At 35.0% G+C, this 21,657-nt stretch overlaps 1 long non-coding RNA gene across 1 annotated transcript in view; it reads left to right on the forward strand.

Moving 5' to 3' along the window:
- Positions 1-11,706, forward strand: part of LOC127168069 (uncharacterized) — a 34,932-nt gene extending 23,226 nt beyond the window's left edge. The window contains exons 2-3 of the long non-coding RNA XR_007828063.1: positions 11,041-11,113; positions 11,192-11,706. This is a non-coding gene — a long non-coding RNA (uncharacterized LOC127168069). The remainder of the gene's footprint in view (positions 1-11,040; positions 11,114-11,191) is intronic.
- The last annotated feature ends 9,951 nt before the right edge of the window (positions 11,707-21,657 follow it).

Genomic DNA, 21,657 nt, shown 5'->3' on the forward strand with positions numbered 1-21,657 from the left:
TCTTTCCACTTTAATCTTGGTTTCTCTTTTTTAAAAGTGACTGCCCATCTGCCAAAGGCGAGTGCCTTAGATTGTAGAGTGAGCTAATGACCCTTTTTTGTGTTTCTAGGAGCTTAAGATCTCTACTTTTGACGAACACTGGCACCTGGGGCTTTGATAAACAGATCCGCTTGCTGCTCCTTTGCATGTGGGAGTCAAATGTTTCAAGGTTGAAATCATTGGCCTCATTTTTCCCAACATTAAACGGCAAAGGCTGTTGACATGTACTCCTGCAGTGATTATAAAATCCCCTGTTCTGAATAAAATACTTTTTCACTCATGTATTTCTCTCTCCCACTCAGTACAGCATTTTGCCATATGGTGTCACACTCACATACACTGTAGCATATATTCCTGTTAATAAAACCCTACTGTTATTCTCAGGAATTTCGGGTTGGAAGTGTTTTGCTAACACATTAACACATTTATAGTATAGAAATAGGTTTTGAAGCCCACAGTGGATGAAAAATGTAGTTATCAGTAATCCTGTGCTTTAGTTTTGAGATTTGAGACTACTGTGAATATGTTAATGTCTTTGCTTATTTATTAATATGTTACTGGTTTTAGTAAATGCATGTCTATCTGTAGCTTCTTGATTATGAGACATTTTAAGAATAATAATAGTTTCTCTTCATCACTTCAGTTAACTCCTTGTTTTTAAATGTTTTCCTCAGACAAACAACATGAAAGTTTCTGTGACTGTAAAAAGTGCATTAATTTTTAATGAGGCAAGTGTCGAGGCAGTTCATTGGTTGTGTTGCTAAATAAGTTGCTTTCTAAAGGTCAGTTCACACCACACCGACAGACAGAGCGCAGTTCATCTCTCTCAGACATTTCAAGACCCGACAAACGCCAATTCAACATGTTCAGTCGGCCAACAGACAGCAACAGCGGTAACATACTGATCTGACCGAACCTGACGAATGTATCTGCTGCCGTTTGTCAGCGTCTGTTGATGCAGTGTGAATTGGGCTTAACATTTTTGTACCGTACCATTTTTTTTTTTTTTACATTTATTGATATTATTTATTTATTTACCCTGGCTCAGTTAGAGGGCAAAAGTTCTGCTCTTCACAACTGTGAAATGCAACCCGCCATTAAAACGGGCCTATTTCAGGGGGCTTAAAAAGACGTTAACGCAAGGTTAAGTGTTGTGTGAAAAGCACTTTAGAGTTATTTATGGGTTTACTGATAAAATGACCAATGTGTGGGAAAAAAAAAAATCACGAAACTCAAGCTGCATGGCATGTCTTTTGTTTATTACGAGGCGGTACTAACTGTCACCCTGACATTTTCACTAGCCTTCAAATCTAGAATATTGCATGGTGCTGTCTCTTGAACACATTTCATATAATGATAGGTTTTCATTACTAGAGCAGCTTTCAGATGTCATTCTAACTATGACCAATAAAACCAAGTACATTATTCCATAATGTACTATTACATGTAGTCTGACATGTTCCCTGCTGGGATGCAATATCTGGCCAAATATAAACATTAATTTGGCTAGCCATTTAAATATGTCCACAATGTAACAATAATTACTTAGAAGTCTGTGGTGGCTAAAATTTATGCCTGGGAATGAAGTATTACACTGTGTGACGCAAGTGGAGGAAATCACTATTTTGGCTTGGTATACGGAACCTAAGACTTCTGCTATTGAACTGATATAGCCTTGCAGATACAGTATATAGAAAATAATAAAACGCTGTATTCAGAATTTTAATATGAATAACTGCAGCAAACTGTCATTTTATGTTGTAACCAACAAATTGTTGTTTAAAAAAATACATTGCAGTAATGATAGTGTATGTACATGTTTTGTTTGAAGTCACCATCTTGTATTTTCATTTTAGTTATTATTCTCCCAGCATAGTGGTACAGAGCAGAACTGGCTGCACTGAGAAAATAAAGAATGGGGATACAGATAGGACTACAATATCTGGGAAATATAATATTTCAGGATCTACCATTATCATGATCACAATACATGTACACATGTGAACTGGTCACATCTGTAAGCAGTGGGAGAACACAGACATATTATGAGCGAGCAGCTGATTGATGTATGATTTTAAAACTACAAAGTAGTTTTAAAAGTAAATATCAAAGTATTTTTACAATATAACACAACACCCCAGTAATATATTATTTTATTGCTTGATAAATTGTACAATTTATGACTTTTTTCTCATTGGCAACACGACTAAATGACTTTTGATGTTGAAATTGCATTCAAATGGTATGTTTGATAATGCAGATTTCAGAAACATATCTAAATATGTTAAAATCAATGTTAAAATTAAGATATATCATTATAATATAATAATACATCATGATATATTATTATAATATAATAATACATCATGAGGTACAGTAATATGTCTTGGAGAATTATATACATAATAGTTTTGTTACAAAATTCAGTATGGGCGCTGAGAATGACAATAGTGACTTTATAATAAACATAACCTAAGTGGTTTCATTTATTTATGCAAGCAAGCAAGGAAGCAAATAAATAAATAAAAAATGCAGGCAAGCCATCACATATACACTCCATTTGCTAATGGGGCTATTTAAATGTTATCCCCTTGAATTTGACCTTATAGTTCAAAAGTCAATATTTAGAGAATCACCAAGGTGTTGCCCCTTTGACAGTGAATGTTTCCCTTGCAGGATTAAAGAATTTTGTAAAGCTACCATCTGCTGTCGGAAATGTCAGGCCTGTTCAGGATCAAACATGAGAAGCGCTCAGTCTTGCATCCCTCTCAGCACCCACAGCATCCTAAAGTGCCTCTTTCAGGCCTGCCATAAAGGCCACTTCAAGGTCAATGGACATGCTTTGTGCATAACAGAGCCTTTGAGGTGCTGACAAAGGCTGACGTTAGAGAGACAATCACCCAACCAAAGCATTTTAACAATAGATTTGCAGACATTTAGTACATGTGGATCGAGTGTAAAGAAATTATTAAAACTATTAGGTCCATCTATTATTGTACAGTACTGGAGAAAAGAAACACACATGCACTGAGAGGTCAAGGTTTGACTAGTTAGCATGGTCGAGTTACTCCCTGCAGCAAGGTGCTGTGATTGTATCTGGCATTATCCTTTTTTAATGCCCACTGAAATATGTGAATTATGACAATTATTATTATTTGCATTACACACGTTTCTTCATGAATTGTTCTTTGAAAGGTTCTTCACAGCAATGCCATAGAATAACTATTTTTGGTTCCACAAAAAAAAAAAAAAAGAACCATTCAGTCAAAGGTTCTTTTAGAACTACCTCTTTCTGACCTTTTTACAGTCTAAAGAACCTTCTTTTACCACAAAGAACCTTTTTTGAAACAGAAAGGTTCTTCAGATGCTAAAGGTTCTTTATGGAACCTTTTAGACAAATAAGGTTCTTCTATGGCATTGTGAAGCACCTTTATTTTTAAGAGTCTATGAAACCAAAATATACTGCATAAAACGAACTTGCAATTGACTTTTTTTCCTCACAAATTCTTTTTCTCAGAACTGGATAAAACAAACTGGTAATTCTGACTTTTTTCATAGAATTCTGAGATAAAAAGTCAAAGAAAAGAGAAAAAAAAAATTGAATTGCATGTTTAACATAAATATGTTCTCAGAATTGCAAGTTTATATCTCACAATTCTGCCTTAACAACTCAAAATTGTGCTGTAAAGTCAGAATTGTGAGCTATTAACTTGTAATTCTGGAAAAAAAAAAAGTCAATTGCAAGATATAAATTAGCAATTCTGAGAAAAAGGTCAGAATTGTGAGTTTATATCTTGCAATTCTGACTTTTATTTCTCAGAATTGTGAGTATAAATTTTGCAATTCTGAGGGTTTTTTCCCCTCTATTACGAGTTTATATCACACAGTTCTAAAAACGGAAAAGTCAGAACTGCGAGTTTGTATAATAGAATTCAGAGAAAAAAATTCAGAATTGCAAGATGTAAACAGGCGTTCATAATATACAATATGTTTTGTCATTATGCATTGGCCTCCTTACATTGCACAGAAAGCAATAACAGTTTCTGTTGACATAGAACATAGTGTTCATATGAAAACACATTCCTAATTTTATGCTCTTCAAGAATAACATTAAGTAAAATATCCGCTCACATGGAACTGTTTTTGACACACAGTTGACACAAGCATGGAGCTTTTGCTGAAGTAACATTAGCTTAGCAAATATGACATGTCCTCAAAAGGCATCAGTCGAATGAACAAGCGGTTTTCTGATCCAAACAAAAACAGTAGAATCATTTGATCCATCGTGTTCAATGGACTAGCGTTTAGCCTCAGTGGTCGATGGTGTTAGAAAAGGATTATTGTTGTTATGTCAAAAGAAGATATGTCAAACAGATGGCCAACTGCAGTGACATTTTAATTTTGCATTAAGACCGTTCTTATCCTCAAAAGCCCTTATTTCATGTGATACTTAACACAAAGCTAGGCCTTTCATTACATGATATGAATGTCATCTGCAACCTTGTGTTGTCGCTATAAGCATACAGGGTCAGCAGATCCCTTCATTTTGTCTGAGGCAAAGGATCTTATATCTATAAGTCAATATGCTTTATTCAAAAGAGGAGTCAGATATGAGAACAGGATGTTTGGTGGATTAGGAGATGTGTCAGACTAATCCATGGATTTCAACTGGCATTGAAAATATTAAGAATATGCTCTCAGTGGGGTGAGCCAGAGTCACATTCACATCCACGGTGAATGCATGGAAGACAGAGTGAGGTGGCAAACAATAGAAGTGGGCCAACAACTGCCTGTGCATGAAATGAAAACTATGGACAATGGCCAGCATTATGTCCAAAAGCAGCATAACAGGCAGGAAACAATTCTGGAGATTGATAAGCAGCGGGGGCAAATAATGCACGTGGTTCTGTCACCCACGGTGATGCTGGGTGGCAAGGTGGCTAAAAAGGTCACCGAGACATCTGGATCAAAAATCTGTTTTCTTTCTCCAACCTGTCCAACCTCCAACCCCAGAGAGGGAGCGCCAGGACCGCTCATCTGCTTCTGTTTGTATCTGGTAACTACATTCCCTTGAAAAACAACATCCTGCTATGCCTGGCAATATTGTCCTGAGTTCAAAGGTGTTGTTCAAAGGGAGGGCTGTTCTGGGTCACTCAGCCTTGACCACAACCCCACCTGCCATTTGTTATTAAATGTATGCGACATGACAGGTCCACTCTGGAGTTCTGCTTGATGACCCCATTACTGAAGGGCTTGACTTTCCATCTGCCAGGCTTTTCTGATGTGCTCTTCCTAAAGGTTCCTTCCATATTGTTTGAGCACACAGATGGTTTGTACAATGTCTTTATCAGGCATTCATGATACAGTATGTTTTGTTAGATTGTCATTCAGCTACTGAGTTCCATGGGGAAATTTGCTGTTTCATAGATACATTAGCTGCTTTCACACAGTAATACCAACAGGGCCTAAAACTAACTTTTTGCAACACCTGCCATTGGCCGGTGACATGAGAAAATTTACCAGCCAAATTATTATTATTTTTACCGGCCATGAAACTATTTTTGCAAAAACAGGCAGTTACTTTAATTATGTGCATTTATGGTGTAATTATTACATTTTTGAGTCAATCCATGTTCATATAGCGCAAACAATGAGCTGTTACTTTAATTCAGCGTGTCCAGCACAGCAAAATAGAGTCGATGCGGAAACAATCGCTGTACTGCTGCAGACGCAAGGCGCCTGGAAAAAATACGCACCGCATATGCACGGCAAACGGAGCATGTGTAAAAAAAAGGCATACAGTATCAAATACAAGACAGTCTCTCTTTTATCCATCGTCAGTGAAACACCACCTCTCGCTAAAACACCAAGAACCGCCATGACTTTGTGACGTTTGCTCATCATGTTTCCATTCCGTTCCAGTGTAACCCCAGGTATGTGTCACCACATTCTCAGGTTATAAAGAATAAAGAAGGGAAAAGTTAATCTTAAGAAATAAAGCAGCAATATCTTCTCAGGTAAAAGTTTTTAAAACCTTGTTCATGGACACGCTAGCCATCACACTGCTCTGACCTTATCAGCCTGTTTGTATCCTATTATTTGATTCGCTCTTGTCGCTTATGACAAAACAGCTAACCAGTCACGATGATTTTGTCTTTGGAAAAGATTATTTTATTCGCTTACGTCAGAAACAATGAATCTCTTTAAAAACTGGCTGTTGCATTGTTGTAATTCGTAAAAGTTTTACCCGCCAACTGGCAGCTGACACGGTTCCGTATACTCGCATTTGGCACTTGGCGAGTGTTAATTTTAGGCCCTGAATACCAGTAAATTGCCAGACAATTACCAGTACAACTTTACCGGTAAATACAACAATGAGCTGTTCACACAGGCAATTACGCTCCATCTTTTTACCGGTAAAGCACCATTCACACATTAGTTTCAAAACACCAGTAATTTCTATGAAATCATTAACTAGCAAATGACCTTTAAATGGTCAGTGTTTTTGTTGATGTTTCCATTTTTGTGTCACACGTTCACATTCATGCAGCTGCGCACACAGCGCAGAGTAAATCTCATACACTCATACATGCTCATTCTGTGTTTCCACAGAGCACATTACCGCTAAGTTAATGTTAATGTTACAACTTCTCATACCGATAAATTGCCAAAACGAATTTACCGGTATTTATGAAAAGGTCCTATTCACACACAATGTCTTAAAGGTGCAATAGGAGATTTTGGAAAATGCTAACTTTAGCCTGATAACATTTTTGTTTTGTTTTGTTTGTTTGTTTGTTTGTTTTTCATACAATTTAAGTCAATAGAGAGGAATCAGTTATAGTTTTATATGTATATGACACAGAAAATAAAATGCTAATAATTCATAGCTGAAATATGATGATATGGGAGGGAGATGGATTGACTGCTTATTTAAGTGATTAAAGGTGCTGAAACCATTATAAAAGACTGTGAAATTGGTTGAAATTAATAATACATCATACATGAATAATTCATTAAAATTCATATCGCACAAACATGTGAGTTTGCTGTAGAATTAAATTCTGAAAATTTTCCCCTCTTAAAACTAAACACTTCAACAGTGGCTAACCATCTGAAAACATAACAGAATACATAACATATATTTTTAACATGAAATGCATCCATTTTTTAAATGTTCGTTTGCACCTAGTTGAGTTTTCTTAACATTTTCCACCAGAGATTTAGCAGTGGAAAAAGTGCCAGTAAACCCCATTCCTCTTTGTATAATTGGTGTTACCATGTCATTTTACTCAACAAGCCCGTCTTTGCGTAAACATGCCCTTGATGAGAATGCTACAAATTTAATGATGGCAAAAACAGAGCAGCATGATGGAAAGTAAACATTTTAAAAGGGGATCACAAGGGAGAGGAGAATATTGAATGTTTTATGTCAGAAGTCCCTTCCCTCAGGTATCAATTCATAATTGCTTTAGATAATAGGGATTCAATCATTTATGTTCCATTTAGGTCTTGGGAGAATTGTCGGAAAAGTACTATATGTCTTAATCTAATTAAGGTGTGAGTCAGACCGGGAGGTAGATGAGGGAAATCGAGGGAAAAAGGGGAGAGTGGAAAAGAGAGCAGACGCAGACCGGTTAGCGAGACGGCATTTTGATGACAGTGGTAAGAAGCTGTAACTGCTTTCTCTCATATGCTAATAATCCTGTTTACTTTGGTGAATTCTTGTAATTTACATAATATCACAGTTGAACAAAAGGCATACCAGAAGCCTTTTTTTTTAAAATTCTGATTTCCACTGTGTTTTTGTTTGTTACAGAGATATCAGAACATGATTGAGTCGAGTACTTTAGATGTAGTATTTCTGTCTAAGGAGACATTCCACCTCATAGCTTTCCCAAAGTGATCTCTCCACCATCAGAAAACATACCATAAGTGTTAGTTATGGCCTCTTACCATCCTATTGAGACAGACTGTCACCAAAACCCCATTTACATCCTGATATACATGAAGCTTCAGTTTGTGATGACAGCAATTTCAGAAGGGAAATTACCTTCCAACAAAAGATGACTGTGCTCTACTCCAATGATGTGGTATAGAATAGCAGAACTTGGAAATAGATTGTGAATGACAGCATGCTTGAATATGTAACAATGGTACAGAAATCTCTGTATAGGATTCAAAAATATTTATGTCTCAGAAAAAAAGCTTTTACTTTTTTTTTTTTTTTTTTTTTTTTTTTTTTGGAGGACTGAGATTTATTTTGAGAGACAAATATGTATTTTTTATATTTATATTTTTATTTATTTATTTCACCTCCCACATCGGCCTTCAGTAACCTTGATTTGCCCATAGCTAAAAACTAAAAGCAGTTTGTGTTATCAAGTCTCAGCAGTGCACAAGTCAGGTTTTGGACTGAGGGTATTGAGCAAATTTCTTGAATTTAAAACTTTTCCATTTCTAGTTTGTATGTGTGGAATGTAATGCTTCTTTATTTGTGGAGTGGCGTAGCACTAGATTAGTCCAATGTACATTATCACGCACTGACAGATTGAGGTTACAGAACAAAACAGTCGCACCATAGGAGGTTAACACACAGTTTTGCATCTGTCCTCAAACAGAAATGCTCAATAAAATATATATATATATATATATATATATATTTATTTAGAATACTGTTCCATCATTAATGAATTGCTACACAGTAACAAATAAATAATGCACTATTAACTGATCAGTAAGTACCATTTTTATATCTCCCAGAGAACTACTACTATACAGGTTCATAATTAATGTGAATGATGCAAAATGTATAATTAATTCTAAAGTGAAGATCATGGTAACACACTAGTAAAGATTCCATCCAATCAGAAGATATTTACTAATTATTTGGATCTGTATTCCAAAGTGAATAACATGATAACTCTATAGTAATGACTGAAATCATTGCACGCTTTTGAGGTATGTATATGTTTTTAGTAATGGCTCAAGTGCTACTACATCCTTCTAAAGGAATTACTAATTATTTGGATCAGTATCTAAAGTGAAGATCATGGTGACCCACTAGCAATGACTCAAGTGTTCCCAAATATTTGCTTATGATGGATTTGATAATACTTGAGTCATTACTAGTGGATTAGCATGATCTTCACTTAAGAATTAATGCTGAAACAAGGGCTGGGCGATATGGGCAAAAAAATTATTTGAACTTTGGTCCGAGGGGATAAAGGGTCTGTGAGTCACGCTGTTTCGTTCCACTTTTGGCACATAAAAATTATATCGAACATTTATCGAACTCTTCATATCGTTTTATCGAGGAAAATTATATTGTGATAATTATCGTTATTGAATTATAACCCAGCCCTAGGTGAAACGTTATTTTAATGTCCAGTTCTTGCTATTAACAAACCATTAACTACAGCTTCACAGCCTACAGCCTCAGTAAACTACTAATTTGCTGCTTATTAATAGTTAATAAGATAGGTGTTAAGTTCAGGTATTGGATAGGATTAGGGACATAGAATATGGTCATGCAGAATAGGTGCTCTATAAGTACTAATAAACAGCCAATATGTTAATAAAAGGCATGCTAATAAGTAACTACTTAATAGTGAGAATTGTTCCCTATACTAAAGTGTTACCGGTTTAATTATTTTGCATTATTCACATTAATTATGAACCTTTATATAGTTTTTAGTAGTTCTCTGGGAGATATGGAAAAAAAAAGTAGTTACTGATTAGCTATGAACTACCACTTACTGTTACTATTACTTACTGATTAGTTAATCAGAGTTTCTTGCTAGAATGTTAATAGTGCATTAGTCATTTGTTCTTGTGTAGTTAGTCATTAATGACAGAACAGTATCCTAAAGTGTTACCCATTATTGTACTCCATCAGTTGTGCAGCATCTATACAAATGAAGTTTGGTTGGACTTTGCACTTGCACTTTGTGTTTTTGATAAACACCCAAAAGCCTTTAGTGCAAATGGCAAAGCTGTGTTTTCTTATATTCTCTTCAATCTTTGTAGCACCTCTGGGGCACTTGGCTAAAAAATGATGTAACAGGCAAAGATTTAAAACTATATAAAAAGTTTCTAAAAAAGAGGAAAGGAGAGTACTTCCTTACACTGTTTGATTTACACGCTTTTTTGTTTTGTTTTGTTTTGTTTTTGTATTTGCGGTGAAGGGAAACTGTTCAAATTGACAGGCAAATATTCTGGACTAAATGTGGGCATGGCAAACTCAAGGGTGCTCAAGAGGTCACAAGAGAAAGGATCGAAATGATAATTACTGTATGATCAGATCAGACAGGATCAATGAAAAATAAAATGATTATTTAGAAAAAGAATTACTAGAACTAAATGGAACCTTGAACTAGAAAGCTCTCCAGGTGGAAGGGTATTGAATGGTAGTTGCTGAGGGTTGTTTTCTATGTGTGCAGGCAGTGGGAAAGCCTTGTTGATGGAACTTGTAGTAGCAGACTTTATCAGAGTGGAGAGAAACGCTGGAGTCTGCAGTGCAGTAGCTGCTCTCTGCATGTACATCATACCTCCTATTTCTGACAGCACCATTACTGCCTCGCCGATTTGAGGATAATGACTTTCTAAATGCTGGGACCTTTATCCCTTTATCACACACTTTCTAAATATGGAGACTCTGCTTGTTCTATGTAGTCCTCATGTTCATTTATTTACTGTCACAACTACATTTTTGTTGCATTTGTATTCCACACATTACATGGCACAGGTAAATTATGCAAATTATGCTTAAATGGAAACAGTAAAAATAAAATATCTTGATCAATATTGATTGATAGTTTGAAAACACTTTTATTAATTAAAAAATAAATCCATATTTTTGTTGTTGCTCTTTATATTTAAAAGAAAATATCCAGGAAAATTAAAAGTCAAATTCAAGAAATCATGGAGGTATAGGGAAAAACAGAAAAAGACAAAGCAATATGTTTAATTTGTGGTTTTGTCGCTGTTATGTCATTTCAGATTATGGTTGGATTGTTCTCCGACTCTGAGTGGGCATCCTGTGATCCCCATGGAGCAGTGCCTGGCTGTTGTGGTGCTGAAATATTTATAAATTAAATGTTGTTTCGTGGTTTTTGTCACTGTGGTTGAATTTTAATATTTATCTTTCCAGGAAATGCCTTGAGTCTGGCCCGAGGATGCTGGTTACTATTTGTTGAGGCTTCTTCACCAATTGCTGTTGTTTGCACCCAATTATTGCACTATTATTGCACAATTATTACTAATTTTGCAGTATGTGCACTAAGCGTGCATAATGTACATGTGGTATTTTGGGCCACAGGCCTGTACCTGAACGGTCTCTGTCTCTGGTGATCATCCCTGGCCTTCTTATTTAATTTTATTCATATTATTTATTGGTGTACCAGTATAGTGTTATTTTAATCAACTGTTAGTGTGGTTTGCAACTTGTTTTACTACCTGGATTATTGCAGATGGTCGACTGGAGTGACATCCCCCGGCTCTATTTCATTAATACTGAAACTTTCAATAAATGTTACACAGTATAGTTTACATGTCTTTTTCTGGACATCCTATATAAAATACTCCCCCATGTTAGTGTCTCTGCTTGACTTTTTGCAGTATGCTTAAGGAATAGTTGACCCAAAACTGAAAACTCACTCTCAAGTTGTTCCAAACCTGCATGAATATCTTTCTTCTGCTGAAAACAAAAGATGTTTTGTAGAATGTTGGTAACCAAACTGTTTATGCAACACGTTCTCACTCCCAACTCGTCACATATTGACGCTTGGTCAGGACCCTTTGGCATCACTTTTTGATGCACAGGGTACCCCTTTAGCGTCAGTTTCGACATGTAGGGTCCTTCATTGTTTTAAATAAGAAACCCTTGGCCTTATACACTGTAAAAAAACAATATGTTGAGTCAACTTAAAATAATTTGTAACCTGGTTGCCTTAAAATTTTAAGTTCAGTCAACTCAAAAAAAGTTTATTCAACTTGAAATGTTAAATTATACGAAGTAACAACTTAGATATTTGAGTTGAATCAACTTAAAATTTTAAGGCAGCTGGGTTACTTACCCATCTGTTAAGTTTAACAAACACAAATATCTACGTTGTTACTTAGTACAACTTAACATTTCAAGTTGAATAAACTTATTTTAGTTGACTGAACTTAACATTTTAAGGCAGCAGGGTAACAAATTATTTTAAGCTGACTCAACAATTTTTTTATTTTTTACAGTGTAATGCTGACGCTGAAGGCAATTTTATAGTCATGATTAAATTATGCACTGGGTAATAATATTGCAATTATTGCATATATGTTGGGGTGTGATTTTTCAATGTAAACAGTCACAAGTTTTATTTACATTTCATTATTTACACATTTACGAGCACCCCTGTCCCTAAACCATTTGTCAGTAAAACACAAGATATAACTGGCATAAAGATGCCATATGGCTTCAGAAGACTCGGAATGCAACTTGTTTTTAATGTTTATAAATAAATATATACCTGCATATATAAATAAATACCTGTGACTGTACTTATATTTGCCTGTTACGAGTTTAGGGTAAGGGTGGGTTAGGTGCTCCAGTGAAATTAAGGCAAACAACTGAAATCAATGGAGGACCCTGCACGTACAAAAGGGATGCTAACGGGGTACCTTGAGTCTCAAAAACCGACGCCAAAGGGTCCTGACCAAGCCTCAATATGTGACGAGTTGGTGTTGGTTGGAACGTGTTGGTTTATGGTAGCCACTGACTTCCTTAGTATTTTCTTCTTTATATTATTGAAGCCAATTGCTACCATCAACTATTTGGTTATCATAATTTTTCAGAATATATTCTTTTGTGCCCAACAGAAGGAATATACACATACAAGTCATACACAACTTGAGGGTGAGTAAATGATGACAAAACTTTCATTTTGGTGTCAACTCTCTCTTTAACTAGTGCACAAAGATACAATAACATAAAATGACCACTGTGCACAATTTTTTTCTTTTTTTTATTTTCTTTTCTGTGCTTTATTGTATAAATGTCAGAATTCATATTTGTGCACCATGTGCTGCTCAGTATAGTTTATGATTTTTGGGAAATGGTAATTTAGCTCAAAGCCATTTTATTTTTTTTTTTTTTTTGCACATATGTGTATCTCCATCAAGCCAAACCCTGGGGTGCAGCAAATCTCAATTTTGAATGCTAACACCAAACATACACATCCATATGTTACCCATGTGAGAAAAGCATATTGAAGAGCTCAACACATGCCTTTCTGCCAAAATTCGAAGTACATTTTTAGCTCTTATATGTAGCTGTTAAACATTTTACATGCATGTATGGATACTTGTGCACATCTATGCACAAAGACACACAAGAAGCGGGTGAGACACTAAAAAATAACGAAAAGCAATTGGATGTGAATAGTAGCATCTAAAAATATGTAAAAGCGCTTATATAAATCCCATTTTTGCGATTGGTAAATGGGTTACAGATTTTTCTTTAAAATAGTGTGTGATTTGTTGGCAACAGTTCTCTTCTGAGTAGCCTAAAATTGTTCCGAATTCAAGTACTTTTCCTCAGAATCTTTTGGTTCACACAGTGTTTGAGTGCTTCCCTGAGCTCTAGTGCTGAGACGCAATCAACTTCAAGTGGGCTCAGATGAACCCAGAAGACCTAGAACAGACATGTGATGATAACCTGACATGAGTGGGAGGCTGTCATTTGTTTTACCTCAAGTAGCATTAAGTAGTTTCGGTTATGTCATTATTTTTTTATTTTCTGTGCAGACACAACAACAAGGATTATTTCATTATAAAAAATAAGTAAAGCCTTTGGGTTATGGTTGGAGTTTGCTGTCAGATCTGATGTTCATGCTCTGATATACCAGTCATAAAACATGAAGACAAGAAAACGCACTACATGTCAGAGAAATGTTAATTTGGTTTCGACACCGAGAATTTTTGCTCGATGCAGTGCTCAACTTGTTAAGATCCCTGAAAACATAAAGGCTGAATATTGTCAAGAGAGAAATGCTAGTGTACTCTCCAAGAGAGTTAACCATTATTTTGCGGAAAGGAGTCTTCTGCTATAACAAAACCCTTTAATCAAGTGACAGACAATAGAGCACATGTCAATGAATGAGTCCACAGTCTATTTAATTGGTTTCTCCAACTGTAAGGAGCTGCACTGAATGCATGTCGTTTCCTTTATTTTTCCTCTGCCAGTTGTCAATAATTAAGGGATAATTTCTTCTGTTTCCAAATGTCTCTGAATAAAAACAAACAAACTGCACTATTGTTGTCCTGCTAAAAAGTGTAATTAATCTAATTAGAAATGATATATACTCACATAATAACCAATTTAATGCTGCCAATGCTTTTAAACAAACTGAAAATAATCTTTGGTTCTAATAGTTTAATTACTAGCTGTTCTAAATGAGAAATGAGAAATAGACTACAATAGTTTTAATAATCTTTGAACATCATCTGCTACATATATAAACTAATAAGTCAACGTATTTACTGTAATGTACATTTTAAAGGATTATTAGTACTTAAAGAACTGATATTTAAGTTTAAATCCATAAGAATGTATACATTCCGTAATGTGTCTAAAAGAGACTTTATAAATATGCAATTTGCTATTTGAAAAGTGCTGACAAGTTAAAAGGTGATGCTGCAATTATTGAGAATGTAAATACATTGACGTTGCTGTTGTTGTTTCAGTTTCTTACTAAAATAGAAAGTACAGTAGCATATAATGTAAGAAAAAGAATAAGAAGAAATGACCAGCACCTTTTCAGTTTATGGACATTTCCTTCAAGTCTAAAGCACAGCACAAAACAATATGTAAGTCAAATGTTGTAGGGGTTTATAACACATTGGGCTGTATTTTAGGCTGACCTTTCTTAGACTGTACAGCTATTTGAAACAACAATTTATTAATACCTAGGGTATAGAACCAGTTTGGACACACCTGACCGAACTGTATTTTTCATTATCACAATGACCTTTTGATGTCAAGTTGAGGCTATATTAATGTCTTAAACAAACTATTTATTAATGTTTTTTTGCCACAGAGTGAAGAATTAGCAGCCAGTAATGTGAACTCCTTTGAAGCATATGAAAACGTCAGGTAAACATTTGTTTGTTGTTAATGCTGCGACAGTATTAAGGCAAACTGTGAGAGTATTATACATATATGTGTATGAAGAGTTCAGATGCAAAACCAGCTAAAAGCCATCTCAGTCAAAAATAAGATGATGATACTGAGTGAATGCTCCTGACTCATATTATACATCCACTAAATATTTTTACTTCAAACTCACTAAATTCCAGCATTAGCCCAATCAGAAGTATCAGTACTTACATAGAAACCTATACAAAGTAGCCAGAAAGAAATGCTCATTTTAAAGAAATACGTCAGATGGATTTAGGGGCTTTTGCATCTGAACTCTTCATATATATATATATATATATATATGATTTAAGAATTCCTATGATCACATTTAGTGCAATTTCATTTGAGTGTGGAAATTTGGAAAATAATAATAATAAAGAATGAGTAAATGTGCCCAAATGTTTATCAGGTAATGGACTAGTATTTTTTTTTTTTTTTTTTTCCGCCCTAAATATGTACATTCTAGCTGTTTAATTGTCCTTTTTTTATTTCTTTTGAGACAAGCTTATTTATTTTGGTTGTAAGACAACAGGTTGACTGGAAACAAGAAAAAGGTACGGAAAAGATTTTCCCTCAGTGTTCATTAGAGTGATATAGCAAGAAGGGAAAGAGGCTGGCTAGGGCCTTTCATTTGGGCCTTTCGTCTGATTGCCAGCCCTCGCTCCCATCTGGGTCCAGAACCTTTCCATTCTGATTAATGAACCAGCAACACAAGCTTTTTTTCCCTTCTTCTTCTTATTTTGATACCTTGTCGGCTATTTCCTTCTCAAAAGTTCAGTTATACACATACAAAGCAATCCATCATTTAAATGAAACTGACTGCAGAGGCAAATTAAAACTGTCAATTTAAATTAAGAAAGTTCACAATCTCTTTAAAGAAAAAGGTGCCTGGCATCAATAAGTTTACTTAAAACAAGGCAGCTTTATGCACAATCAGCTGTGAAACCTTGGAACACAAAATCACCAATCACTTGAAATATACTGTAAGCTGGGCTATTAATGCCAACTAAATGTTTTTACAACCAGAATACTGTAATATTTCAGTCAATAATCCTTGCTCTGTTCATGTGCTATATGTAATTTTGCAATAATGTAGATATTGTTTTATTTATTTATTTTCCCCAAGTCCGTTTCATTTTCACCTGGTCATCAAGTTTCAGATTCAGACCCCATATTTCGGTAATGAGCTTTCATTGCTCAATGCAGGAGAGTGGGACAGCGCTCACAGGCAGGTAATACAGTGAAGTGTCTCATCTTCTGTCTACAACCTGTAATAATTATCTGAGAATCACAGGGGAAATAAGCCAGACTAAAGAAAGAATATTTCCTCAGCAGGGCTTAATATAAATATAATATAATTATAGGATTAATATAGGGGCTAGGAGGGGCTAAAGCCCCGGGGTCCAAACATGCGGGGGTGCCCACAGCTGGCTGCATTGTCTTGAGCTGAATTCATTAAAGACCTGCACTGACAAGTGATAAGTTGATTAGTTTACACATGGTTGTTCTCGATCTAACACACGGTACAAATATATGGTTGGAGAAATTGTCCAAAGAAAAGTTTGCTTAAATGACATAATTTCTGACATTGCTCCAGTTTTGTTATCTGTAAGACATTTTAGCAATGACATTTTGATTGTCTGTTATCACTGCCTCAGCGGGGGTGTACTTTTCTAGATTATCTTTGATTAAAAAATCAATTGTGGTCCTCTATAGCACAAGTGATTGAGCCATCTTACACGAATGTGACATTGTTAAATCTAAAGGATTTACTTTAAAACTGTTTTCTCTCAAAAAGTACTAGTACATTTTACAGTTTATTACAAAGAAACTTCAAATAACACATTGAGATAATGCTTTAGAATACTGTTCCAGCATTAATGAATAACTACACAGGAACAAATGAGTAATACATCCTAGAAGCTACTATTAACTATCAACACACTTGTTGTTCACAAATTAGTAAGTATTAGTACTCAGTTGAATGCATTAGTTCACTGTTAGCCAATCAGCAAATACTATTTTTCATATCTCCCTGAGACCTACATAGAAACTACATACAGTTTCGTAATTAATGCAAATAATGCATAATGCATAATTAATTCTGAAGGTCATGGTACCCTACTAGTAATTACTCAAGTATTACCAAATCCTTCAGAAAGAATTACTAATTATTTGGAACATAATTCTAAAGTGAAAAGCATGATAACTGCCTATTAAGTCATTGTAAGCTTTAGAGGTTTTTGTAAGGTTTTGGATGGATTTGGTGACACAGTCATTCTTGCAAAAGTAATTAAATGTTCCAATATAGTCTTGATGACTCTCAGTGAGAAATGTGGATCTTTCTCTTTATTTAAGTAGCAATAATATGTGACAAAAAGAATACAGAATAGTGTAAAGTCCAGAGGGATGCCAGAAATTTGACCACACACTGCAAAAAAATTATTTTCTTACTTAGTGTTTTTGTCTTGTTTTCTAGTATAAAACATTTAAACATTCTTGAATCAAGATGCATTTACTTGACCAGGTAAATGGTTTACGATACTGTATTATGTCTTGTTTTCTGAAAAAAAAAAGTTAGTTTTTTGCTTAAAACAAGCAGATATTTTGCTTCTTTTAATTAGATTTTTTTTTTCCAGAAAACAAGACATAATATCTTAAGTCATTTTACTTGTGAAGTAAATTCATCTTGATTCAAGATTTTTTAGATATTTATACTAAAAAACAAGACAAATATACTAAGCGAGATTTTTTTTTTCTTTTTTTTTTTTTTCTTTTTTTTGTTTTTTTGTTTGCAGTGCAGGCATTAAAAGAAAAAAAAAATAATTAAATTAATTTCTTCAAAATAATCCACAGTCAGTTACTAGCTCCGTACTGGTTACTGATAAAACGTGCTAATTATTAACAGGCTAGTTCACCCAAAACTGAAAATTGGCCCATTATTTACTCACTCTCCAGGCAGGTATGACTTCCTTCTTTCAAATGAATCCAGTTGGAGTTATATTAAAATTTATTCTCGCTCTTCCAAGATTTTTAATGGCATGCAAAACATAATAATGTTTATAATAACAAACACTTTTCTCTAGCTTGCGCCAACTGGTCGTACACGGAAGCCTTTCCGGGTGGATGTCGGCGTTGCACGTACACTGCTAAGAAGTGATGAATGCGAACGCACAGTGGAAAGACGTAAAAAAGATAGCGGTCGCTAATTAAAAGTACAAAATGAGGATTTGAAAAATAAAAATGTCAAAGGATTTTAATATAAACCAAGAGGAGACTGGTTTTCCTTTGCTAAAGTAAGGAAATTTAGCTTTCTTTGCTCCTGTAAACAAACATTGGTTTTACCGAGACTCACCGGCACATCCGACATCATCCACCCGGGACCGCTTTAGTGGATTATAGGATATAGGATTCATCTGAAAGAAGGAAGTCATATACATGCCTGGAGGGTGAGTTAATGGGCTAATTTTAATTTTTGGGTGAACTAACCCTTTTACATATTATTATCTATCAATTATGTAAGTGGTTAAATGTTAAGTAAAGTATTGGATAAAATCTAAATTAAAACATTAGAATGTATCCTCTGGTAGTTATTCATTAGTTTTACATTAATTATGAAAGTTTGTATTATGAGTACTGTGTTTATTTGGCGCTTTATGATAAATCGTTTGTTGTATTCCTCAGTTGTAAGTCGCTTTGGAAAAAGTGTCTGATAAATGAATAAATGTAAATTAAACTCTTTGTAGTTTCTTCTGGGAGGAATAAAAAAATACTGATTAGCTAAAAGTGAACTACTGCATTCAGCTGAATGCTGCTTACTAATTTGTCAATCAGAGTTTCTTGTTTTCTGTGTAGCAAAAAGACTGAAATGGTATTTTCTTTTTAAAACCTACTATAATCTCTGTTTTATTTACCTCTTCAGAAGGCTGTTGTTGTTTTTTTTACAGTGTACAGATGTTGCTGCTGTGCCAGGAAGCAGGGTTGTCATGCATCTATTTTTGTGAGGGGACACACAGACAGACAGAGACATGCATGTGCACACAAACACACACATACACACAATACACAGAAATGGAGAGAAGCATTCTATCTAACATCTTTTTATGAGCCTTCAAAATGCACCCTTACTGTTTCAAGGTTATTAGACATCCAAACTCTAATGCTTTATGGGAGTTGAGGTCAACACTGATACAATTTAAAACCACTGAGTATAAAACCATTGGCTACACTTCATCGACTGTAAGTAGAAAATGTGATACATTAGGCATTGATTATAAAATATTAAAATAAATATACAGAGAAAAGATTCTATTTTATTATGTAATTTGTAATGCTTTATGTAAGTCAATGTTGTGGTTATTCCTATTTCCATGGTAACAGGGTCTTCTGTGATTGATGGATCTCACATGTCGCCCTTCAGTTCGGATGAGCATGACACGTCTGGCTTTTTTCAGACATATTTCAAAAAATGTCTGAACTAAAAAAACAAAAACAAAATAAAGCTGTGGCACAGTGGGTAATGCATGTGCTCATGACACATAAAAAGCCACTGTGGTCACATATATGCAATTCTGCTTGCAACACATATCCTGTTCCTCTTTCCTGTCTATCTCAGCTGTCTTATAAATTAAAGGGAAACCCACAAACAAAAGACAACTCTCTGTTGTACTATGGAGGGGGCCCTTGGGGCCTCATAGCCTCAGGTTGTTATGTGTTTATAACAAAGACTTATTCTGCCACTTATTCTGCCATAGATAAGTATTTTGAATCTATTCATTTCAGTTCCATAAAAAGTGAGACATTTGTCAGTATTTTTTATCCAAATTTAATGCATTAACTGAAGATTTTTTTAGAGGTAAAATAAGGCTTTTTGTTTTTAATGTACATTATAACCACAGTAAATTCTCTGATAAAAAAAAAGGCTGTGACTGTGGCAGTAACCTTTCAAAAGGTACAAATATAATATAAACTTTCGTATCTTTTTCAAAAAAAAAAAAAAAAGGTGGAAAATTGCACAAAGGCAGTCTTACACAAGGAAAGTAAAAAGTAAAGCTTAAGCAATAAGAAAATGATAACACTAATCTAATAAGCTAATCTGATCACTAAATATTATTTATATGCAGTGTGAGCTAAATTCAACATAGGCACCTCCTCTGCAAAACTAAAAAAAAAATAAAAATAAAAAACATACCTATATGTACAAATCTCTGCAGTTTCCAGTTTAAATTAACACTAGAGGCAGTAAAACTCAGACAACTTTTATTCCTTTTTACACAATTTATAATTTGCACACAGTGGTTTGATGAATGAAGCCTATTTTTCACACAATTGCTTGTCAAATATTATACTATGGATTCAAAACAGTCCTGCACAATTTGAAGACTGATACTTCTGAACGTTGTTGTCATATGCATGAGTTTTCTTATTCAGTAGGTTTGCTCGGTAGCTCACGTGATATTTTGTTGCACTTGACTGATGAAGAGCTCCAGTACGAACCCTGTGAAACTACAGTTCGACAAAAAAGCTCAAATCTGCATAAGAAAGTTGAAATAGCAATGGTTTTAGTGCCACTCTCTGGATATTTCACTTTGAAACTGCCGCGTAACATGCAGTAAAGTATGTAATTACAGTGTTGCAGAAACACATATGAAGGCATGTATTTCCAATGAGTGTGGGTTGGCAAAATCTCTCTCTAAACTGCTGTATGGTTTGTTTGTATTTATCTGAATTTAACTGCCCTAAATGAACAGTTCTTATCATCCACATGTGTATTTATCCTGTTGTTGGTTCTGAGCTGTGCCTGTGCTTTCCCCTCTTTGCGTGCTTGTGGTATATTGCACTTAGTCCAGCGCGCAAGTGTGAGTCTGGCACATCACCGGTGGTCCACATTCTCTCTGTGTGTGACTCTCTAAGTCATCTGAGAACTTCAGTGGGTTTGTACTGGAAATCTATCATGTGGACGGTAAAAAGGAAGTGAGCCAGGACATATCCCTGGGGTACCCTAGTGCTACTTAGCATCATCTCCACCATGGAGACTTCATAAATACCGCCTGTCAGTAAGGCAGTCCATGGTCCTTGAGACTGTGTGACAAACGCTTGCACTGCCCAGAGTTTGCAAAGAAAGTGAATATGACCAGAAATGCTTGAAAGTATATCAGTGTGAGCTTTCCATATGCATTTAACTCAAAGATATTCAACATATTATAGATCTAAGACATGTTTTGAAGAATTACAATACATAAAGTCCAGCTCTGGATGTGGCTTTTTAGTGACACTTTGAGTGATGTGAGTATGTGCAAATAGCTGCAAGCCTTACTGGTTTTAAATAGCATAAACCAATTACAAAGCTATCAGACAAAACAAGCCCTGGAGGGCAAAGGTAATGTGGAATTGTGACATCCTATTGTTATATAGAGATTCTAACATGACCTATGGTG

The sequence above is a fragment of the Labeo rohita genome, chromosome 7 (genome assembly GCF_022985175.1).
Source record: "Labeo rohita strain BAU-BD-2019 chromosome 7, IGBB_LRoh.1.0, whole genome shotgun sequence".
In the NCBI taxonomy this organism is placed as follows: domain Eukaryota; kingdom Metazoa; phylum Chordata; class Actinopteri; order Cypriniformes; family Cyprinidae; genus Labeo; species Labeo rohita.